At 38.2% G+C, this 20708-nt stretch overlaps 1 protein-coding gene across 3 annotated transcripts in view; it reads right to left on the bottom strand.

Moving 5' to 3' along the window:
- Positions 1-20708, bottom strand: part of SOX5 (SRY-box transcription factor 5) — a 1018333-nt gene that overhangs the window by 729204 nt on the left and 268421 nt on the right. For all 3 annotated transcript variants that reach the window (XM_027771080.1, XM_027771084.1, XM_027771082.1), the window contains one exon: positions 14259-14286. The gene's annotated coding sequence lies outside the window, so the exon portion shown is untranslated. The remainder of the gene's footprint in view (positions 1-14258; positions 14287-20708) is intronic.

Genomic DNA, 20708 nt, shown 5'->3' with positions numbered 1-20708 from the left:
AAGAGATGAGGAAAGCCAGAAGGTCCTCAGGGAACAGCAACATGAAACACCAAGTATGGACCAGAAATCATTGAGAAGTCAGCCTAAAATATGAGACCAAAATGAACATATTCTGTTTGGAAGATGACACCGAACCCAAAAGGTTTCTGAACAACTGCATGGCTCAATCAGAACTGTGCTTTAAGATGATTTATCCTATAAGGACATGAGAGACTGGGAAGATGGAAGGCTATTTTAAATAGGCCCAGTGGGAGTTAACGAAGGTTTGGAGTAGGATGGTGAAAAGAGGAATGGAAAGGAAAGACAAATCTAAGAACAACTCCAAAAGCAAAGCTTCAGAAAATGACAACAAATAAGACACGGGAAGCAAGAGAGAGGAGTCTGAGGACTGAAGTGTGGAGTCCAGGAAACCCTCCAAGGAAGTAAGGAAATTGGGAGGGGAGACAGGCAGGGGATGAGAATTTAGAGTTGACATGCAGTCGCAGTCCAATGCACGGCAGTCCAAGTTCTCATTTTGTCTCTGCTCTACTTTTAATATCTAGCCTGGAAAGGGAGGGAGCAATGTTTTCAACTAAAGGGATGAGTGTCTCATGGTGAAAGCTGGATTTAAGTAGCACTCTCAGCCATTACTGGTTCTGTAAACTTGGCAATTATTTAACCTCTCTAATTCTGAAAGTCTTCCTTTGTGCACAGGGTGTGACAATAGCACCTATCCCATAGAGGTGCTCTGATGATTAAATTAAATCAGTGAGGAAAGGGCAGCACTTGGCTGAGAGCTGCTTCTGTTTAAGTGAGATTCAGACCCGGTGGTAGTGGGGGTGAGGTAGGAGGGCATCTCTCTGGCCCTCTCCAAGTGTACTTCACAAAGATAATTTTGCACACCTTCAAAGGAAAAGAGCTTTAACATCACATTACCATTCCAGAAAGGGCCTACGCTTCTACTTCAGATGTTGTCTTATGGTTGCTTAGGATTTTGTTTTTATTTTTATTTTACTATTATTATTAATTTTTTTGGAGAGGTTTTTGCTATAGGGTGTGTGTGCTCGGCAGAAAGACAGAGAGAGACAGAGAGACAGAAAGTGAGAAATCACCCCCCAGGGTGGATGGCCATGCCACAATAACTTCTCCATTCTCCTCTCGGGATCTTGGGCATGCACGCACATGCTCCTGGTGTGAGTTTAAGTCATCACCGGGTCCGGAACTTGAACCGCGGTCGACTACATGGGAGTTCAGCAACATAGCCATTATGCTAACTGCTGGTCCCTGTTTTTATTTTTAATAATTATTTATTTAATTTTATTATTAATGATTATTATTGAATTTGACCAGAGAGAGAGAAATAAAAAGGGAAAGCAAGTCACCAGGTCAGGACTCGAGTCGTGGTCAACCATATGAGAGTCCAGTGCCTTCACCACCTGCTGGCCTGTTTTTATTTTTTAAAGTGTATGCCAGCAGGTGGCATATAGGTTAATACACTGGATTCCATGTGACCAGCTATGCAGTTCGAGTCCCAGACCTAGCAGCTTGAGAATCAGCCTGGTGCATGTGCCTGTGTGAACAAAATCCTAAGAGAATGGAGGAGAAAGGATTGTGACATGGCCATCTACTTGGGGCATGAGTTTTCACTTTCCCTTTCTCTCTCTCTCTCTCTCTGTCTCTCTCTCGTGTACACATGCCCTATGGCAAACACTATAAAAAGAAGAAAGTGTAGGGACCAGCAGGTGGCATGGTGGTTGAGGTGCTGGACACTCCCACATGGCTGACCACAGTTCAAGTCCTGGACCTGGCGGCTTGCTTTCTCACTTTCCTCTCTCTCTCCATGTGTGTCTCTCTCTAGTTCTCTAGTCAAATTAAAATAAGTGAATGAATAAATAAAATTAAATTTAAAAAATAATTCTAAAAAAAAAATAAAAAATAAATAAAAGAAAGAAGAAAGTGCATGCTATCTATGCTGGCTCCTCAGCACTGGTAGTCATGTGGCTCAAAGGAAGCCGAACCTCATATGGCAATATTGGCGTTTGAATCCCTGGCCCAGTCAGCCTGAAACAGCTGGCATGTATTGGGGTGCCCAAGATACAATGGGCTGGGGACTGGAGGAAGGGGATTGTGGGGAAAGGAGATTGCTGTATGACCAGTCACTGTGGAGGGTGCTCATCTCTCCCTCTTCTGTCTCTCCCTTTTCTGTCTCTCTTTCTTTCATGCACTATACCCAGAATGTTTTTTAAAAGCTATCAGATATATTCAGACTGGACTTAGAATCTTTCATTTCTTATCGTATCTCAAATCAGTTGAAGTTTTAATGTCTATTACAGTATAAATTCCCTTTTAAATCTGGTCTAATTTAGAACAGATTATACTATACGTCAAAATAATCATTAATTCCTCAACAGGGCTAATAAAGGTCTGGAACTTTAAAGTATTTTGGTCTTAGAAAAACAGAAGTTTTAAAAAAATTTAATTTTTATGTATTATCACCATGATTATTATTATTTTTATTAACTTGACCAGGGAGAGACAGAAAGAGAGAGAAGGAGGGAAAGTAAGAAAGCAAGCTGCCAGGTTTGGGACTTGAACCACGGTCAGCCATGTGGGAATCCAGTACCTTAACCACCGCGCCACATGCCACTTTAAAATGAGTGCACTATTTACATTTCGGAGTGGTCTCCCAGTTTTCAAAACCCAGATTTGGTTTAGTGACATGTAGCACATGGAAAACCAGTTAATTAAACACCAAAATAGGTGTACCATTATTGGTAATTAGAGGTGGTACATGTAGTCTCTAAAATAAAATTATGGGTCTATGCTGGGCACCTTCTCTACTGATTCTGCTATACCTGGTGGAAAGGAAGTACCCCACAGGCGATGGGGGAACAGGAGTCTGGTATCAGCCTCCCTTTGCTGGGTTTTGATCTCTTTTCTAAGCTTTCTGACTTTCTTTTAGGCCTCAATACATTCACCTTGACAAACTACCATACTTAAGGTTCCCAGTTCTCAAATATCATATTCTTTTATTAAAAAATTCTATTTTAGGGGCCAGTAGGTGGTGCAGTGGTTAAGGTGCTAGATATCCACATGGCTGACCATGGTTAAAGTCCTGTATCCAGTGGCCTGTAAATCAAACTATGACATGTGTTTGGGTGACCAAAATCCAGAAAGGAGAATGAAGGAGAAGGGATTACAGTATGACCATCTCCCAAAGGGGTGCATGGTTTTTCACTTTCTCTCTGTCTCTCTCCAGTGAGTATACACGCCCTATTTCAAAAACCTAAAAAAAAAAAAAAAAAAATTAAATTTATTTTAGAGACAGGGTCTCATTATATTGTCCAGGCTGGCCCCAAACTCACAGTCCTCTTGACTCAGTCTCCTGAGTTGCTAGAACCACAGGTACATGCCACTAAGTCCAACTACAAATATATATCTTGGTCCAACATCAGAATGAGAGGGAATACATGTGAGCTGAACTACAAGGATGGGCAAAAAGACTGTAAAGTTCAAAGTGGTTGACCTTAGCCAAAATCATGATGTTCTTCGTCCCTTTGAGTAGATACAAGCAAATCCACCACCAGGCATGGAGATGCAACATCTGTGGGTGTGCGTGACCCATTGTTGGGCAGTTTGGGATGAAAGTATCCATAGCTAATAGAAGCAGCAAAGGCACAGGTACCTGATCGAATGCAGTTACCCAGTTAGAAGCCTGGCAGGACGGTATCCTCAACAAGCAAAAGGTGTCATGCTATTTTGGAGGTCACAAAAAGGTAGAACTCCCCTATATTTTAACTATAACCTCTTAGCCAAACCTTTCTTCTTAAAACAATATCAGGGTAAGTTTTAGTGTACCAGCCCAGAGAAGAGGGACATACCCTCACACCATCAGCTGTTCAGCCCCAGGATCCATAGCAGACATACAAAAACAAAAAAAGGAAATGTGCCTGCTTTTTGACAATGGGGTTTTTCTCTTGTTCATCTGCTAACACTGTCTTACACTGTAGTTTGCGTTTCTTTTGCAAGGACTATATTGATCCTGCACAGAGATGACACCACTCCCCTCCAGGCTGGCCTGTCAATCAGTGTACCATCTCTTCACATACAACATGTTCCATATTTTCTTTGCTAACATAGCCAGTGGTGTTTTGGTTTAGTTGTGCATTAAGCTAATGCTATTTTTTTTTCTGTGTGAACACTTAAATATCAAATGTAAAGAATAGGAGAGAGGCATTTATTACAGATGCATTTGTGTGTGGTGAGGGTGGATGAAGGTGGAGAAATGGGTTTGCAGGGCAGGTAAGAAAATACACATTTTTTTTATTTTAAACATATTTAGTCTTAAAAATGCAGGTCTAAATTTCTACTCTTACAAAATGATCTTCTGTTGTGAGCATATGCAGGTGAAAGAGCAGATAATAACAGGTACGCTTCAGAGCCACAAAAATTTGTCACATCAGTTTCAACTCTGTTCATCTACAGGATGACCCTGAAGATTGTCTTCCCATTTAAGAAATTGCTGTAGGATGTTCCAGCTATTGCAATTGTACGTGTCCCAGGCAACATAATAGATTATACCTCGACTCCTTAAAGAGCACCCTGATAATATGCAAGGCTAAAATGTCAGAAGCTATTAGAAACTCTCAGATGTACAATATATCTCCATCCCTGAGTTTTCCCCTTACACTGCGAAACACCAGACAACAGGCATGCAAACTGCTCAGCTGCAACTGTTCCAAGTCGAATAATTACAACTTGTCAGAAAGAATTAATTTTCCCATTTCTCATAAAGATGTGTAAAAATTACCATGTTATTATACACTGACACTCTCTGGAGGCAGACACAAAATTTAATTTTGAATTCTTTCCGCATATTAAATTAAATCCATAAATAAGAGTTTAGGCATTCACTCGGAAGCATATGTTCATTGGGAGCGAAAGCCAACACGAGCCCGGCTGTAATGGCTGTTGTAATGTTTTAATAGCTCGCTTCTTCTAAGCACCAATAAATTTACATGATCATAACAGTCGTGGGCATACAAGAAGCCCATTACTGTCTGGGCACAGGCAGCAGCGTTAACAGGATGGAAAAATGGAAAAAGGAAAAAAACTCTTAAATAAAATTAGGCAACTGCACTTGTCAGCTGCTCCATGATTGAATTTTTAATATTGTGGTCAATTGGTCAAAACAAATAATGGGATAAAATATTTTAATGTATTTAGAACCTGTTTCTGTGGTTAGCCCACAGAGTAGATTTTAGTTTGTTGGTGTATCGAAAAACGGACCGTTTCAATCTTGTTGTTTCGAACCATTTTCTTTTTAAAGACACACGTTGCCGTTTTTAATCTCGTACAGGACATGTGCTCTCTCTGTGCCCATATTTGAAACTGGAGCATTTCAAATTCAGCTCCAGGGGTGATTCTTTGTAGCCAATGGAGTCTCGCCTGAGGGAAACTGCTTGGGTGTTGGAAAGCGAGCTGTGAGGCTAGGTACTGGCAAGCCTGGTGGAGCACACCATGCTTTCCTTTGGAGACACAAATAAATACGCGTACCAGAATTAGATCCATGCCGAGAAGGAAACACCACAGTCTTCACACCACTATTAAGGTGGGGTATGTCCCCTTTCTTAAGGTCTGACTTCTGAATACACAGCTTCCTTCTTAGCTCGGATGAGCAAATTCACTCCGGTTGTGAAAACAAGATATGAAAAAAGCTACACCATTTTTCAGATTATTTAAGTGTTTTTCAAGGCCAAAGAGTCCAAAGTAATGGATGATCTTACGGTGGAGGTCAATGCTGGCCTATGGCATATCTGACTCCAGTCATAGAGATGCTGTCACTCTCTGATGGGAAGCTGTGGGGAATGGGGTGGGGTGATAGTAGAGAATTAAAGAGGAAGTGATATGCAAAAAAACAAAGAAAACATAAAAACAACTACATTTTGTTAGGAAGGATATGTGAACAGGCCAAGGATATTTCCATAAAGCATGAAGAGTGGTGTATTCTTAGAAAAGACATGTGAATTAAGAAGTAAATTTTTAAAAATTTATTTGCTGGAAAAACAGCATATGGATTTGACCATATACATATACCTATATACATAAAGGTCATATAGGTAATGCATACCCCTATGATCTCTCTTAATTAAGAAATTAATGCCACTGAAATATATTGATGTTTTAGAGTTCACTTTTGAATTCAGAAATTTCTCATTCATATTCAGATTAACATAGAAGTCAATGTTTGAGAGTTCCCTGCTTCAGACAGAAGATTAAATTTCTAACTTGCATCACAAAGATAGATAACAAATTCTTCCCCCTTTAAAATTAGAATCTGCCCAAGAATGTATTTTTTTTCACTCCCAAATAACTCTCTAATGAACTTTTGCCATTAGTGTATAGTCTTAACTAGTCTTCTTTCCCAAAACATCCACAGATGCAACTAAAACTCAAAAACAAAACAAAACCAAAAAGCTGAGGTTGCTCAATACATGATGAAGTTAGCTTTATACTTTCAATGAAAAGTATAGAAAAGCCTAGCCCATAAAAGGGAGTAATGGTTATGCCACTGGACTAGTTCATGGTCAACTACAGTTCAAGTCCTAGACCTGAAGGCTTGAAACTCACAATGGGCCTGTGTGTGTTAATGCCCAGAATACTGAGAGGAAAATGGAGAGGAGATTGTGGTGCGGCCATCCCCACTCAAGGGTGATTTCTCACTTTCTGTGTCTCTGTCTTTCTATGTCTCTCAGGTGAGCACACGTATCCTGTAACTAAAATCTCTCTGAAAAAAAAAAAAAGTATAGAAAAAACAAACTAAATAAATAAACTACAACTCCAAATACCACCTAGATAAATATCAATGAAACTACAATTACTAAAACACTCACTTGAAAAATACCACTAACCCTCAGAATTTCAGAGGTAAGGACAGAGTCTATGGATTAAGTATTTCTGGGTCAGAAATAGAAGAACAAATATTATGGAACCAGCAGATGGTGCAATGGTTACATCTCTGGACTCTCCGCATGTTCGTCCATTGTTCAAGTCCCAGACCTGGAGGCTTGAAACTCATGCCAGGTGTGTGTGCGCATGCCCAAGATCCTGGGAGGTGAATGGAGGAGAAAGGACTGCATCATGGCCATTCCCCTGCAGGAGTGATTTCTTGCTTTCTGTTTCTCTGTCTCTGGTGAGCACACACGCCTTATACCAAAAATATCTCTCACACAAACAAAAAAAAAAAAAAAGAAAGAAAGAAGAACAAATATTATATAAAACCATTCAAATACTATGGGAAAAAAGACACACCTTCCCAAAACTTTATTAAATGATTCTGAAATCTTTCTGCAAACCTCCCTCTTCACTGCGAAAGAACAAGGTGTTTATGGAATTTTTTTTAACCTCCTTTTAAATCGTTCTTCTCCTACATAATCTAATCCAGGTTGCTATTAAAATGATTTACCAGGTGAAATATATTTATATCCAGAGTGTTGTAAAGTGTTATTAAATGAAAAGAAAACCTGCCAGCAAGAAGTTTTAAGGGAAATGGCTGTAGACTCTATTTGGGTAATAGAAGATTGTAGATACATGAAGTTAGAAGGTTTTCAGAGAAACATGTGTATAGATGGATAAAAAAGAATACAAGCCTATAAATATTACTTGTGGTATGAAGAAAGATTTTGACTAAGAATGGGTAGATTAAACCACTCCTTTTTTTTTTTTTAAGAGGTTTTTGATTTAGGGCATGTCCGCTTGCTAGAGAAAAAAGAGACAGAGACAGAGACAGTGAGAAGGAAAGTGATAAATCACCCCTCATGGGGGATAGCCATGTCACAGTCCCTTCTCTTCCATTCTCCTCCTAGGATATTGGCACACATGCACATGTACCCGGCATGAGTTTGAAGCCATCATGTCCAGGTCTTGAACCATGGCTGGCCATGTGGGAGTCCAGCAACATAACCACTATGCCAGCTGCTGGTCCTAAACCACTCTTTTTGTCCAATAGGGTCTCAAATTTTATATATGGTTGGCAGAGTCCGTGAGAAGCCAGATCACTCAATATCCAATTCAGAAAGGACACTCAGGGCTCTACAAGTCAAGCACCTTCTTTTGACACTAGTTAATAACACACCAAAGATTTTATAAAACTCATTCCAAGAAGAGTATTTCTTTCTCAAATACTATACAATGATCTCTTTTATTACTTATTACTTATGCAACTACATCTATGTACCATATGCCCAAAATCCTAGTAACAATGTAAACAGGTGGTAATAAAAATCTGGGTTATTAGGATCTGAAATATAATAAAAGGCAAACTGGCAGAGTTTGGGGGGATAGGCTGCAAGGAGCGTAATTACCCAACTGTTGAACTAATCAGTGATTGAATGATGTTTATTTTTAAAGTGTGGTGGGCTTTGAATTGAAAGGAATCTTTGACTATAAAACAAGGTAAGCATTATAAAGTCTGCTTGAGGTTTCTTTACAGAAATAGCTGAGATTGGGGCCAGCAGGAGGCATGGTAGTGAGAGTGCTGGACTCCCACATAGCTGACCATGGTTTGAATCCCAGACCTGGTGGCTTGCTTTTTCTGTTTCTCTCTCACATATACATTCTGTCCCTCTCTGGTCAAATTAAAATAAATTAAAAAAAAATGGATAAATAAACTTAACTAAAATAATTTTAAGAAATCTTTGTTCCTTAAATACACACACACACACACACACACATAATATATATATAGATGTGTGTGTGTGTATATATATATATGTACATATATTTATATGTAAAATCAAATGCTAAGTCTTTCTCTTACATTCCCTCTTTCATATTCCTTTTAAACAGAAGTTTTAGAAATATGGATGACATCTCCTGTTCCTACATTTCCCCATGTTGGAAAAGCAACTACCACCATCAACAGAGGCAGGTTTTCCGCAAGAACAGAAAAACAGATCTACAACCAGAGGCTCAGTAGTGTACGGTAGGAAGAGAAGAAACCAGGAGAAAGGAGGGTGGGGTGATGTAGCACTGCTTCTCTTCTCTCCCGCGTTTTTTCCCATTCTGTCTCTGGTATTGGCCCTTAATTGGAGATCGCTATCCCACTGAACCCCCAAGGTATCAAAGAAAGATTAAGGTTTGGTTTCAATATCATGAATTAAAGTAGCAGACCTCAAATGAGGTATAACATTTGGATTTGGACAGATCTGTTCTAGACTATGTCCAAAGATGGTTTATGGCCAGTAGTGTTAATAGTGGTACAAAGAAATAAAAGATTTCTCCTTCCCTTTCTTCTGTATAATGAGCAATTAGTGGCATGAATACCTGATAAAAGTCCCATCTTTGACAAACCTATTGAGTATTAGATAAAAATCCTGTCTTTTTTTAAAAAAAGTATTATTTATGATTATTATTTATTGTTGTTTTTATTATTCTTTTTAAGAATTATTTTATGTAACTTTATCTATTTGTTCACTTATTATTAATTTGGCCAGAGAGGGACAGAGTGAGAGAGCAAGAGAGAGAGAGAAGGAAAGTGAGAAAGCAAGCTTCCAGGTCCAGGGCTCGAACTGCAGTCAGCCATGTGGGATTCCAGCACCCTCAACCACCATACTTACTGCTGATCCCCTATTATCCTTTTTGTAGAGAGATTTTTGCTATAGGGCATGTGCACTTACCAGAGAGACAGAAAGCAAGAAATCAGCCCCCACTGAATCATCGCCCCCCATGTGGGGAGGTAGCCTTGCCACAATCCCTTCTCCCATATTATTTTTGATAAACTTTATTTACTTTTGATTCTTATCTCCATTTACATTTTTGTGCATTTATTTTACCTTTTCTTTTAAATGCATATTATTGGGACAGATGGTGCAACAGAAACTGGATTTACTTTCCCACCTGAAACAGCTAAAAAAAAAATGCACAAAACATGTGAAACAATGTTCTAGTTTTTGTTTTCAGTTTGCTATAAGGGTGTGTGTGCTCCTGGAGAGAGAACGAGAGAGACAAGGTGATTACCTTCCATGAGGGATAGGCACTCCACAATCTCTTTTCTTTCATTCTCCTTCAAGAATTTTTTTTTGGGGGGGAACACACACACACACACATGAGCCCCATGTGTTTTCAAGCCATTAAGTGTAGGATTTGAACCATGGTGAGGCAAGTGGGATACAGCCACTTTAACCTCCCCACCACCTGCTGACCCTGAAAAAAAATTTTTTTTTAATATTGGACATCATGCAACAGAAAACATTAACCTTTGAGAGCCAAGAGACAAATAAGATGATCCCTATATTGTCTGAGTTTACCGCCTTGAAGCTCACATGGAACTTGTAGACACCCTAAGATGAGAAAATAAAGCCAAATTCAGGAAGACAAAGGTACTAGCATTCGTAACACCAGCTGTTAGACAGGAGAGACCTGTACAGACAATTTGGGAGATTAGTACAGAATCCCCCAACTATTCAGCAAAATACTGATCATTATATGTAAGAAGAAAGTGTCTATGGTAGAATCGCCGAGAAGGATTAGAGGAACAGAAACGAGGGCTTACATAGGTGAGAACTAAAGCCCACCAGGCACAATGAAAAAACAATTCACAGAGCTATATTAGAATGCTGAACAGAATCTTGTATTATAGTAGCCAAAACAATTAGCCCTAGAATGGGCCAGTCAGTGGCATGGTGACTATGGTGGCTGGACCCCACATGGCTGACTGTGTGATTTAGGTCCCAGATCCAGTGGCTTTAAAAACACACCAGGAACATGTGCATGCATGTCTAACACTCTGAGAGAACACTGAAGGAGAAGGGATTGCATTGTGGTCATGCCCTGGGGAAATGCTTTCTCACTTTCCCTCTTTTTCTCTGTCTCTCTCTGGTAAGTACGAGCAACTTACAACAAAACATGGGGGGAAAAAAAAGGAAAGAAAGAAAAAAGTTAGAAAGAAAATAAGGTCATAGGTTGCATGGTGGTTAAGGTCTGGATTAATCACTCAAAACTGACCCTGAACTAATGAAGATGTTAGAATTAGCATAAATCTACAATATAAGAGTTGTAAAAGTTATTTAACAATATTCTACATGCTCAAAAACATAGGAAAAAGAGGAAAAACATTTACTAGAGATGTAAAAAGTTTAAAAAGAGCCAAATATCATATAGATAACAAAATTACAGTTTCTAGGGATTAAAAAAAAGCAATGCTAAAAAGTAAAAGTACATTCAGTGTAATCAATGACAAATAAGAGCCTGAAGAAAAAAATCAGTGAACTTTAAGACATAGAAATAAACAATATTTTAAATAAATGGAGAAGAAAGCCTCCAAAAAAAGAAAAGAAAAAAAGAGCAGAGAATCAGTGTGTGTTGGGACAGAACTCCAGGATCTGTACATTCTTACATACATACAGGTGAAATAATAGAAATGAAGACAAATAAGTCTGAACAAAAAGATGTTTGTTTGACAATAATAATAACTGACAACTTTTCAAATTTCATAAAAATTATAAACTCATAGATAGAAAAGGTCCTTAAAATATCTTAAGTGCAGGTCAGCAGGTGTCATGGTAGTTAAGGTGCTGGACACTCCCACATAGCCGACCACGGTTCGAGTCTCGGACCTGGTGGCTTGCTTTCTCACTTTCCTTCTCTCTGTGTGTCTGTCTTTCTCTGGTCAAATGAAAATTACTGAATGAATAAATAAAATTAAATAAATAATTCTTTAAAAAAATCACAAGTGCAAAAGAAAAGAAAAGAAAAAAAGTCATATCCAAATCAAATTGCACAAACTAGTGATAAATAGAAAAAAATTAAAAAGAAACAGAGGAAAAAGATGTTATTACAAAGAACAAAAATAAGATGACAACAGATTTATAATCAGAAACAATGCAAGCCAGAAGTGAGTGTAGCAAAATCTTTAAAATACCAAAGAAATGAAATGAAAATTTAAAATTCTATACCCAGAAAGACTATCTTTCAAAAGAAAAGGCAAGGCTCAGCTACTGTGATAGAATAGTAAATTTCACTGCAAGGCTAGAAGCCATATGACCAACGAGGAGTTCAGACCTTCAGGTTGGGATGAAACGTGCCAGTTGTGCATGTGGGCATCTAATATCCTGAGATCCTGAAAGGCTAAAGGACTGAGGAAAGAGGATTATAGTGTGACAAGACTCTCAAAGGTGCTTCTCTTTCTCTCTTGCTCTCTCATGCATGGACATGTAATCTTTATCATAGAGTAAAAAAGAAAAAGTGAAATGTAAATTACAAAATATAAATACAAAATCCCAAAGAATTTATCACCAGCAGATCCACCACACAAGAAATATTAAAGGAAGTCCTTCGAGCAAAATGTAATATCTTATACCAGATGGAGAAATGAATATAGACAATTAAATGAAAAACATCAGACATAGTAAATACATGGATAAATTACACGTTTTTCTAATTTATATAAACCTAGAAGACAATTTGATTTTGAACAAAAATAACAGTTATGTACTGTAGGGTTTATAACATATGTAACAGCAAATTATATGATAAAAATAGCACAATGTCCAGAAGGGATAAATGTGAAAATGTACTATTGTAAGGTTTCATAATATATGAGAAACTGCATAATATCCTTTAAAGAAGTATTATATATTGAAAATATACTGACTATAAATCGTAAAGTCATATTATGACAGCAAAATAGACAGTTGTTGTTGTATGTCAAAGAATAAAGGTGGAATTATTAAAAAAATTAGACTTTAAGAGTCAAAAATAGAAAGTGGTAAAGAACAAGTAGGACAAATGGAAAACAATAGCAACATGATAAATTTAAACCAAAACATATCAGTAATAACATGAGAGGTTAATGGTCTAAATTACCCAATAATAGGATAGAGATTGTCAGAGTGACTTTAAAACCAGTATGTAGGGGCCAGCAGGTGGCATGGTAGTTAAGGCAGTGGGTTCCACATGGCCTACCTCTGTTCTAGTTCTAGACTCAGAATCGGGAAATTACACTGGGCATGCCTGAAGTCCTAAAAGGATAATGGAGGACAAGGGATTGTAACATGCCCATCCTCCCTACAGAGTGATTTATCACTCTCCCTCTCCCTGTCTTTCTCTGTCTCCTGTGAGCACAGACACCTTATGGCAAAAACCTAAAAACAAAAACAACAACAAAAATGATGCCAAAATAAGAAGCCCACTTTAAACACAAAGATGTAAAGTTTAAAAGGGAATGTGTATGGGACCAACAGGTGGCATGATAGTTAAGATGGTGGACTACTACATGGTTAACTGCAGTTCAAGTTCCAGATCTGACTGCTTGAAAATCATGCTGGGCATGTGTACATGCATGCCCAAAATCCAGGAGCAGAACAGAGGAGAAGGAGAAGGGATTGTGGTAAGGCCATCCCTACTGGGGGTGATTTCTCACTTTCCTTCTCACTGTCTCTCTCTGTCTGTCTCCAGTGAGCACACGTGCCCTACAGCCAAAACTTTAAAACTAAAAAAAAAAAAAAAAAAAAAGAAATAAATAAAAGAGGAATGTGTTAAGAAAAAGCTATATCACGATAACAATTTTTAAAAAGATGAAATGGCTATATTACTAATCTAGGCAAAATAGCTTCAGAAAGGATTAATATAACAAAGGATGGAAAAGGTTGTTTCATAATCATAAAGAGGTAAATTTATCAATAGGAATAATGATCCTGAACAATTATAAATGAAGTAACAGTGGTATAAAACTTGAAGCGTTTTTGCTTCATAACTACAAGATAGAACTGATAGAACTACAAGAAAAACCATAGACGAATTCACAATTATAGTCAGAAATTTCAAGATCTTTCTTTCAATAATTGATAGAATAAATAGACAGAAAATCACTATGGATATAGAAGATTTGAAAAATATTATCCACCCTTTGACCTAGCTGACATTGATAAAACCAAACTAGCAGAGAATGCATTTTTTCCCAGTTCAGATGAAATATTTAAAAAGGATGCCTATATTCAGTCCATAAAACAAGTCTCAATAAATTTTCCCTGACCCCAATGAAATTTAATTCTAAATCAATGACAGCCTGATATTTGGAACATTCCTAAGCATTTAGAAAGTAAATATCACACTTTTGTAAACCAATGGTAAAAAGACAGGCCTAAAAGGAAAATTAGAAAGTATTTTGAATTAGATAAAAATAAAAATATACCAATCAGGATTCCCAGTTTAGCAATATTTAGAGGACATTTATATCTTTAAATGCAAATATTACTTAAAAAAACAAAATAGTCTCAAACCTGTGACCTTGGTTTCCACCTTTAGAACCTAGACAAAAAGAACAAACAAAAGCCAGTGTAAGTAGAAGATGGGAAATAACATACATCAGAGTGAATTCAATGAAATAGAAAGTTAAAAAGTAATCAATACAATTAATAAAACCACAATATGTGTCTTTGAAATCAATAAAATATAAATCTCTAGTCAGACTGGTCAGTAGGGGGAAAAAGGAGAGAGAAAATACAATTTGCCACTTTGAGAAATGAAGAAAATTGCATTACTAGGAACTCTGCAGGTGTTAAAAATGACGATAAGATAATATTATGACTAACTTTATGCCAATAAATTTGACAGTTTACACAAAATGGACATATTTATTAAAAGATACAGGGTTGAATGTTCACTGGCAAGTCTTAAAGATGCCACCCAAAGGAAAAAGTGGTTCTGGAAATGGAGGTAAAGGGGGAGCACCATCTGGGAGTGACAATGCTGACAAGAAGGCTCGGGGTCCCAAAGGTGGTGACAATGCAATAAAAGTCAGACACATGTGAAAAACACAGCAAAATGATGGGAGCCATGGAAAAGATAAAGTCTAGAATGAGAATCAATGAAGTGGCCACACAATACAGTGAAGATGAAGCCAGGCACGGGGGTGACTGGGGTTGGATGACGAGAGGGTCCATGGTGGGACCATTTCAAGAAGCAGCATTTTTGCCTTGCTTGTCAGTGGGATGGATAAACCTGTGTCTACAGACCCACCAGAAAAGACAAAATTTGGATATCATATTATCTTAGTTGAAGGGAGAAAATAAAGTCATATGAAAGACTGAAAAAAAAAAAAGATACAGATTACTAAAGCTCACTCAAGGATAGATAACCAATAGTTATATGTCTATTTTTTTTTTTTTTTTTTGGAGAGATTTTCACTGTAGGGCACGTGCGCTCGCCAGACAGACAGAGAGAGACATAGAGACAGAAAGCGAGAAATCACCCCCCAGGGGGGGATGGTCACGCCGCAATCCCTTCTCCTCCATTCTCCTCTCGGGATCTTGGGCACGCACGCACACGCGCCCGGCGTGAGTTTTTTAAGCCACCGGGTCTGGGACGCAAACCGCAGTCGACTACGTGGGAGTCCAGCAACATAGCCATTACGCTAACTGCTGGTTCCCTATGTCTATTTTTAAAATAGTTGTATGCTCTTTTTAAAACGAGATCATAGTGGGCCAGCAGATTTGATAGTGGTTAAGGCTCTGGACATTCAGATGGCTGGCTGCAGTTTAAGTCCTGGACTTGGTAGCTTTAAACTCACACTGGATGCAAGTGTAAGCCCAAGTCCAAAATCCTGAGAGGAAAATGGAGGAGAAGGGATTGCGGCATGGCTATCCCTCCTGGGGACAGGGGTGGGGAGGTGGGGATTTCTCACTTTCTCTTTCTCTCTCTCTCTAGCAAGCCCGCATGTCCTATAGCAAAAATCTCTCTTAAAAAAAAAAAAAGATGATAGTAAAAATAACTTCCAACAAAGGAAAAATCTAAGCTCAAATTTCTTCACTCACAAATTCTTTCAATTACTTAAGAGAGAAATAATAATAATACACAAACTCTTTGATAAAGCTGAAAAAGAAGGAATACTTCCAAAACTATTTTATAAACATTGATTCCAGAATACAAAAATATTACCAGAAAAATACAGACCAGTATCACTCATGAAAATAGATACAAATACTCTTCTTTTTAAAAAATTGTCAGAGGGAGGCCGGCAGGTGGCATGGTGGTAAAGGTGCTGGACTCCACATGGCTGACCATGGTTCAAGTCCTGAACCTGGCACCTTGCTTTCTCACTTTCTCTCTCTGCTCTGTCTCTCTCTGGTCAACTGAAAACTATATAAGTAAATAAAATTAAATAAATAATTCTTTTGAAAAATTGTCAGAGGGGATGTGTGCTCCCTAGAGACAAACAGAGAGAGATACAGAAACAGAGAGGGTAAGTAGAAAGCATGCCCATGGAAGATGGTCACACCACAATCCTGTCTCCATTTCTCCCTCCTTTCAGGATGTGGGGCACACATGCACATGGACTGGCATGGTTCTCAATTCGTTAGTCCAAGACTCAAATTATGCAGTAGGTCATTTGAGATCCACCTGCCTTTACCAAAAAAAAAGACTGTATAATCAATGGTGTAGAAAAAGTATTGGCAAAACCTAACATCCATTCTTCATACTAATTTTCAGTGTACTAGGTATGGGAAATAACATTCTTAACATGAAAAAGAAAATCTACTGAAAACCTACTGGGAATATCCTACTTAAATATAAGCATGAATGCTACCTCCTAAGATCCAAAATAAGACAAGGTGCTCACTTTTAAAATTTCTATTCAGGGCATAATAGAGTCACTGGACTCCCATGTAGTTGACCACAGATCAAGTCCTGGACTTGGTGGCTTAAAACTCCTGTCAGGAGCATAGGGACTGGAGGAGAATGGATTGCAGCATGGCCACCCCCCCAGGGGTATGATTTCCTGCTTTCTGTCTCTGTTTCTTTGTATATCAGGTGAGTGCACATGCCCTATAGCAAAAACCTCTCTAAAAAAAAAAAGTACTTTCTTTTCAGTCTTGTATTGGAGTACAATAAAGCAAGAAAGAGTAATGAAATCAATCAGATATAAAAATAACAAGTAAAACTGTCTTTATTCACAGACAACATAATTTTCTGTATAGAAATTCTGACTGATCTCACAATAAAGCTCCTAGAACTATTGAGTTTACAGGGCTGTAGCATATAGATCAAAACACAAAAGTTGGGACCAGGAGATGGCACAGCAGTTATGTTGCTGGAATCCCACGTAGTCGATTGTGGCTGGAGTCCTGGACCTGGTAGCTTAAAACTCATATCGGGCAAGTGTGCAGGTGTGCCCAAAATCCTGAGAGGAGAATGGAGAGAAGAGACTGTGGCATGGCCATCCTCCCGGGGAATGATTTCTTGCTTTCTATCTCTCTCTCTCTCTCTCTCTCTGTCTCTCCAGCAAGCCCATGTGCTCTATAGCAAAAACCTCTCCAAAAATAAAAAATACATAAAACACAAAAGTCAGCTGAATTCTATATATTATAACAAGGGAAATTCAGAAAAGGAAATTTAATATATTTTACTGTTTATAATTGCATCAAACTTATTATATACTTAAGAATTCACATGACAGTGGCCAGGTTGTGGTGGCACAGTAATACTACAACTGAACCCACATGGGAAAGGTCCTGATGCGAGGTGGTCCTTGCATCCTGGGACCACCCTGGGTATGCCAACTGAGACTGGAGGCGGATGGTGGCAAGAAGGTCCTGTTAGGGGTTTCTCTTTCATGAAATGAATAAAAATAACAAAAACTAACTAAATAAAAGAATTTATATGATAATAATATATAAGACCTATACATTCAATATTATAAATTATTATTGAGAGAAATTAAAGGCCTACATAAATGGAAGGATATATTTTGTTCATTGGTCAGAAGATTCAATACTATAATATTAAGATGTCAGCCTTTTCAAATTATCCCATGGATTATGAACCATTGCAACAGGATTGTAATCAAAGTTCTAGAAAGCATTTTTGTAGAAATTGACAAATTTCATTCTGAAATTCACATGGAATGATAAGACTTGAAAGAGCCATAACAAAGTTGGTTAAAAATACAAAGAGGAGTGTAATAACAATTTATTTGATTTCAAGTTTTATTTTTTACACTATTATAATTAAAATGATGCAGTATTGGCACAGAAGAACAAAGAGAACAATGGACTAGAATAACATTTAGAAATCAATCCACAGATATATGGAAAACTGGTTTTTGACAGGTACGAAAAAGGAAACTCATCGAAGAAATTATGTTTTGAAGAAATGGTAATGGAACTGGTAGTTGCCCTATAGCAAAAACCTCTCTTTAAAAAAAAAGGGAGCCAGCAGTTAGTGTAATGGCTATGTCACTGGACTCCCACATAGTCGACCGCAGTTCAAGTCCCGGACCCGGTGGCTTAAAACTCACGCCGGGCGTGTGTGCGTGCGTGCGTGCCCAGGATCCTGAGAGGAGAATGGAGGAGAAGGGATTGCGGCGTGACCATCCCCCCTGGGGGGTGATTTCTCGCTTTCTGTCTCTATGTCTCTCTCTGTCCGTCTGGCGAGCGCATGCACCCTAAAGTGAAAAACCTCTCCAAAAACAAAAAACAAAAATATTTATCCATACCTCACACCAGATGCAATTATCTTTTTTAAAAAAAATTTAATTAATTAATATTATTTGTTTAATTTGACCAGAGAGAGAGAGAGCGAGAAAAAGAAAGTAAGAAAGCAAGCCACAGGTCTGGGACTCGAATCATGGTTTGTCAAGTGAGACCACACCACCGGTCAGCCCCCATCAGATGCAATTATTAACTCAAAATGGATGAGGTTCAAATACATTGATTAGAACAACTAAAATTAAAGAAACCAACCATATCAAGTGGAGATCAAGAGGTAGAGGAACTGGAACTACCACATGCTGCTGGTGGGAATATATTGGTTTTTTAGAAGTTCTACATACATTTATTGCATATTTCAGTTATTCCATTCTAGATGTTTACTCAAGATACATGAATGAAAATGGCCACAAAGGGTATGTACACACAAGGGGATGGATGGTGGCTCAGTGGTAAACTGTCACACTCTACAAGGCAGACCCATAGAGGAAGGTTGACAGGAAGGCTGGAAGGCCTCCCAGAGTAAGCCAGGCACACATGTGCCCATGATCCAGGCTGGCCAAAGCTGGGGGTGAATGGCAACATCAAAACCCTTTCAGAAGTGCTGCCATTTCTCTCTCTCATATGGATTAAATAAACTAAAAAAGAAAACTGTGCTTTACTTGAAATAGCCAAAATGAAAACAACTCAGATGTCCATAAACTCATGAAAAAATGGGGCTGGCAAGTGGTGTGGTGGTTAAGGCACTGAACTCCCACATGGGCAACCATAGTTCTAATCCTGGACCTAGCAGCTTGCTTTCTCTCTCTCTCTCTCTCTTTCTCTCTCTCTCTTACTCTCTCTCTCTCTCCCCCTCTCTCTCTGGTTAAATTTAATAACAATAATAATTAATAAAATTAAGTAAAATAATTGTTTTTACAAAAAGATAAGCAAATTGTGTATATACATACAATGGAATCATACTCAGCAATGGGAAAAGAAAATGTATTATTGCACAATGACATGGATAAGCCTACATAATTATGGTGAGTGAGATAAACCAGACCACCCACTCTTACCACAAAAAGTACATTAAAATTCTTGTACAGTAAAACACGTATACAATCCTAACAAATGCAAACAATAATCTATAGTGATGGCAAGAAGATAGGAACAAGGGAAAATTTGGGGAGGTGATGAGTACGTTCATTATTTTAATTGTAACTGTTTTTGGATCCATATATATGTCAACACTTATCAAATTGTGTATGTCCAATATGTGTAGTTTATCATATATCAATTATGCCTCAATTGGCAATTGTTAGAAACATTTTATTCAACATGTGCACTTTTTTTTCTTTACTAAGATGTATGTTCTTGTATTATGTTTCCTTCACAAGTGTATTCCTAAGGTCTAGGAAACATGCCTGACTGACAGTAGGTGCTAAATAAATATTTCTGTGATGAGGCGTCTAGGAGTCTCAGGCTCTGACTGATCCAAGTGCAGAAGGTACTGGGCTTACTCACAGGCATGGATTACAGAAGCAAGGATAGATTTTGGCTGTCCTGGGGAAAATGAGGTCACTGTGGACATGTGACACTAAGCAGAGTATGGTACTTCAAGTAAAGATGCTGAGTAAGCAGCTGTAACAGGTAAGTACTCGGACTGAAGGTGAACATTTGGTGACCACGAGCATCAAGGTGTTAGTCAAAGCCACGGATCAGAACAGACATACTCAGAGAAAGTTGGTAAAGAAGAAAAAGTCAAATACAATCTGCAAAATGATCATCACTTACGGGAAGGGCAGGGGAAGAGGATCAATAAAGAAGCTGATGATAGGGTAGCTAGAAGGATGGAGGAAAGCTGGGCAAAGGTCTTGAAAGTCACTAGAGATGACAACTTTGAAAAGGAAAACTCATTAAACACTCACCTACAGCGTAGACAGCAAAAGAAGTACCGAACTGTCCTTGCCAGATGTGGTAAAGGAGAGGACTCGGTGTCTCAGTTAAAACTGAGTCATTGTGGGGTTAGTTGCAAAGGCAACATCTCAGTGGAAAGGAAGTTCTTAGCAAAGGGTCAACAAGGCAAAGACCTTGCTTTAGGAAAATATCGTGGTAAATGCACAGGAGATGAATTTAAAGAGAGAATTAAGAAAAAGGCCACTTATAAAACAATGTATTGGAGTGAGGTGAGGAGAGTCTTTAACAATGGTTTTGGCAGACTGGCACAGAAAAACACTGAACATTATCACAGAGAAGGATATC

The sequence above is a fragment of the Tupaia chinensis genome, unplaced genomic scaffold (assembly GCF_000334495.1).
Source record: "Tupaia chinensis unplaced genomic scaffold, TupChi_1.0 Scaffold000028_1, whole genome shotgun sequence".
Classification (NCBI taxonomy): Eukaryota; Metazoa; Chordata; class Mammalia; order Scandentia; family Tupaiidae; genus Tupaia; species Tupaia belangeri.
The sequence above is the reverse complement of the archived record's forward strand: the minus strand, read 5'-3'. Positions and strand labels throughout refer to the sequence as shown.